Genomic DNA, 4,980 nt, shown 5'->3' on the forward strand with positions numbered 1-4,980 from the left:
TGTTTTATTGTGGACCATTCATCCTTTTTGGCAAGTTCATATCACGTTCGCAGGTCACCATTGTGGGGATTATAAATAGACTATTATTAAATCCCCAAAATGGTGACCCGGAAGTGATCAGAACTTGACAATACCATTGAGGGGATTTAATATCGACCATGTTAACCTTCATATATCAAAAGGTACCTCAAGATAGATTCAAGTTAATATGTCTTATATACTAGTGAATTGGTAATTAAATTTATAGTGGTAGTTCCACCACCGACCATGCAATAGCTATATGTGTATTAACTTTGGAAAATGAGACATAAATACATTTTTGTAAAACTCTTTTATAATAAAACAATTTTTTTACAGAAAAATAAAACCAAACGAGCTTGGCACCACTCTCAAGAGAAATATACAATAAAATCCTCTAAACAACTAAGATGCATATTTCAATCACAGTCAATGATTATATAAACAATGAATCATGATAAATGTACAATATGAAAATAAATTCAAAAACCAGGAACGTTATCCAATAGCAAAATGACTTAAATCTATAAATACTTCCATCTCTCACAAAAATAACTACAGTTCTTTATGTACAGAAATAAACTTCAGATTGAAGTAACGAATAAGTCGAAGTTCGTAAATACGCACCATTTTTACACATCTTATTCTTAAAAGTCAGACTTAGTTCTTAAAATTCAGTTTTTTCATGTCACTTTGTTTCCAGCAAAAGCTCTTTAGTTTACCCGCATTTCATATTGCGCCGTTTGTGAATAATAAATTTTGGTTCACTCACAAATAGTACATTATATCTTGAGTAATGAAAGACATTTTACAACAAATAATACTATTTTCAAAAAAGAACAATAAACAATTATAAACATCATTTTTACATGTCAACGATGTGAATTAATATATTTTTCTTACTTTCAAAACATTTCATACATCAACAAAAATAAAGAGTCATGGTAATTTTGAGCACGTTTTTTTTTTTTGTATGAATTCCACAAGTTTTTAATTTTTATAAAATTTTTGAAATCCAAAATATCTACTTGAAAAAAAAATAGTTTGAAATTTGATTCGATTTAAGCCAGTTTCTCTCCCAGTTTACAAGTTGTATATTTTTAATATCAAAGACTGAAATAAGCGAATGTCGACAATATCCGGAAAATATTATTACATATAATTACTTTAATGAATATCGATAAGCATATAGGTACTATAGTGAAATTCGCTATGCATATAATCTCTTGAGTCAACGTTACCATTTTTCATCTAATATAAGCTCACATAGTTACATGAATGAATGTAAACTCGGTAAATATCGATATGAAATTGTCACTTTAGTGACTATAGACATTATGCAATGAATATCACACCTAATCGCTTAAGTAATTGTTTGATAACATTTATTAAATTTCAAAATTTCTCTCTTCGGAATTTCGGACATTCATTGGAGATAGTCGACATTCACTGAACTTTCATAATAATATATTCAACTTTTCAAACTGCTAAAATACAGCATTAGTAATCAAATGTAACTCAACTTACAATTTGTTGTCATGAAACAATTTAATACCATGCTTTAATATATCAAAATTATTACGAATTCGAAAGAATTCATTTAATTAATTCAAATTCGAAATGAAACCAAAATACTTTGAAGATGATAATGAGAAATCTACCAGAAAATGTTCCGTTTATAAAACTGTTTCATCATAATTCAATAACCTATTGAGATTTATAATAACATTACTTTGTTAATTGTATAAAATTTAAAAGAAAACATCCAAAATGTTTTTATCAATAAGTACAAATTCTTAGTTCACCTGTATTGTGTGTCAAGTGAACACAGATTTAAATAACAAATACAAATATGTTTCGCTTCGTAGTTCGAAGTAGAAATAGTTTGATGTATAATTCAAACTATCTCTGATTAAATATCAGATCTCTCGCCACTCCTTAAAAATGTTTTATTTAAATAGCGTTTATTGAATAAGAAGTTTAATTATTTTCTAAGAGAGTTCACAAAAATGTTCTTTGAATTTCAGATGTAGATTGGTCAAAGATCTTTCCTGTTACAAAAAAATTACATAATTGCTTTCATAGAGTTCTTAAATTTTTTAAACGCAGTTAAAAACGCAAATTAAAATAAATCAAATTAAAAACTTCTGGGTGCATATGAACTATTTTATAATAAATTAAAAGCAACTTTAACATCATTGAAAAAAGAACAAAAATAGAATAAGACAATTCAAAATCATAGCTAATAGTTTAAATTTTTAAAAACAATTTTGCAGGTGATGGAGTGGAGATGTCAAATATATGTATGGCACATCATTACTTTAACATTTATTTAATTACATCATAATTTATTCTTCAAGCAAAAAAAATGTATACATACATACTAATATAAGTAAAATAACATTCAATCCATTAAAGTTCTAAAAAAATTTAAAAGTGGTCTTTGTAATAGCATTCAACTCAATCCATCCGATAAATTTTAAAAATAACATAATTCATAGAATAAAGTTGTTTATTAATATATTACTGTGAAATTGTTTGTTCGTAAAGTTTGCATTGAAAGAAAAAAAAAGAAAATTTCGCGCTTTAATGATGCAATAAAAATATTTGAATCTTTCAATAACTTCAGCAGCATTGAAAAGAAAAAAGAATTTTATCACATCTCAGGACGGTTTTCAATTATCTATAAATATGGAGATTGTATAATACAACATACATTAATGTAATTTAGTTATCAAATTTCACAGCAACATTAAGTAAATATGTTAAACTTTGAAAAAATCGCAACATGATCCACAGCATTGCTAAGCTTGAGACACACTATATAAGTTCACTATATCAAACTTAAACGTGATATGTTGAATAGTTTGTTTTTCCGTGCTCGAAAAAAACACTGGAACACAGAAACCCGACAATCAATGAAACTCAATCCCATTGAAGAAACCAGCACTTCAATTAAATTGGCTATTATTGGGAGCACTGCACTTGTATTATGGCAACCAGAAAGAATTCTGAAAAGAAAAAATTCAACATAAATTAAAATGTAGTGTCTCGGCATTCATAAATAAACACGAAATAACCTAGTGAAAACAACACTTTGTAGAACAAAAATCGCTTGATTAGAATTTGAAATAAAGACGGGAACAGAATCGTTTGCCATCCATAGTTGATTGCTTCGAACAAATTGACAACTCACCATATTACTGTAGGCCAGTGTTTAACACGTTCATTGTTTACCGTGTGCAGGCGTTTATACTATATCTATAATTGAAAAGTGGTAATCTATAAAGATAAAATCGAAGCTAAATTTTCTTAGTTTAGCAACCGCTTTAATTTTTGAATTTTACAATAAATTTATTTTAATAAACAATATGTTATTGTCATAAGTCATAAGAACACATATTTTCTTTAAAAATAGCTGGATGATAATGAACATATAGCCACCACTTAATCTGCTTTATTTGCACAAAACTTTTTGTAATTTGATATCGCGTGATGCAACTATCGTCTTTATCTGTATTTTAAGTTTCCTTTTTTATTCTTCTGATGCTTACATAATCTCTCGTTGCTTACATTATCTGGACTTAATACAACTCTGTTATGTGACATATGTAAGGGAAATCACTGTAATCGTATAAAAAGTTTATGTAAGTTTTGTTCAGAAAAAAGCTATTTTGACGTAATTTTCAAGATCAAGGGGAATATATATTTTTATTTTCGGTAGAAAAAATCGCCAATACTTCCGCCAAACACACAATTTGTTTCGCCGAATTTACAATTTTATCGCATTTGGCGAGGTGGTGAAGGCTTAGCGTTTGCCCTGCTTACGCGATATAAGGACAAATCATTATAAATGTTGGCAATTCGTTCGAAGATATAAATTTGTCCCATTATTGTATTGCAATTACCATCAGTTTCATGTTTACTATTATCATTAACTATTTTTTTTTTAATTTATATTTTTATTTCTCTAAGTAAAATAATAACTTTACTTTATTAATACAAAATTATGTATTGAATATAAGCTTTAAGTATAAAGAAAAATTCATTCATTTTGTAACTCTTTTAAAGACAAACTTTTGATTAAATTTTTAACTAATTTGAAAATAACTTCTCAAAATTGTAACTTGTCCATGTTTTGCTCTTTAAATGACGAAGTTTTTGAGTACCCTCTACCTATTGAAATTCATCTCGTTTAATCTCAATCTTACACTACTAGAATCTACTTGGCACTGTTTTTCTTTTAATTTAACTAGTTTAATAGCCAGTTTAATGAATCAGGCCTAAATCAGGAATTAAATTTCAGTAAAAAGTTTCCAGAAACTATAAGTCGGCTATAATAGACTAAAAATACAAAGTGGTTGGCAAGATTTTATCAAAGCTGACGCAAACTTGTTGCTATAACTACTTTTTCGATTTAAAAAATGTTTTTCAACATGTAATTCCAGTACACGCTTTAAATATTTATAGTTGTGGTAATACCGTACAAGATTTTTCTTTGAATAACAGAATTTTGTCAGCACTTTTTAAACTGTAGTATGATCACAAAAATGATACAAATATTTTAAATTCTCAAAAATTTATTTTTTTTATAAAGATCATAAAAGAGTAAAAAAATAATTTAAAAGTAAAAAGCACAGAATGCGAGTGTTGAAGATTCGCGATCGCAACGAACTATAGGGGGCGTTGTTGTATGAGACGCTTACCTGCGATTTCCATATGAACCGTCATTCAGTTACTCTGGAGACGTCGTTAATGTAGCGTGTAGCATTGCAACGTTCCTTCTTTAATGTGGCTTATTAAATTTAAAAAAGAAAAATGCTTGATCTTCTTTCTTGTACAACCGAAAACAAAATGGTATCTCTTTTTATTAGAGAAGGAATATCCAAAACACATCGGAAAAATATTTGTACATTAACAGAAAAAAATATGTATATTCTTATAAGAGTTAAAACCTAATGC

At 27.7% G+C, this 4,980-nt stretch overlaps 1 protein-coding gene across 4 annotated transcripts in view; it reads right to left on the reverse strand.

Moving 5' to 3' along the window:
• Positions 1 to 316: 316 nt before the first annotated feature.
• Positions 317 to 4,980, reverse strand: part of LOC107447556 (protein phosphatase 1 regulatory subunit 3B) — a 29,127-nt gene continuing 24,463 nt past the window's right edge. For all 4 annotated transcript variants that reach the window (XM_043046022.2, XM_043046023.2, XM_043046025.2 and 1 more), the window contains exon 3: positions 317 to 3,029. The gene's annotated coding sequence lies outside the window, so the exon portion shown is untranslated. The remainder of the gene's footprint in view (positions 3,030 to 4,980) is intronic.

The sequence above is a fragment of the Parasteatoda tepidariorum genome, chromosome 7 (genome assembly GCF_043381705.1).
Source record: "Parasteatoda tepidariorum isolate YZ-2023 chromosome 7, CAS_Ptep_4.0, whole genome shotgun sequence".
Lineage (NCBI taxonomy): Eukaryota > Metazoa > Arthropoda > Arachnida > Araneae > Theridiidae > Parasteatoda > Parasteatoda tepidariorum.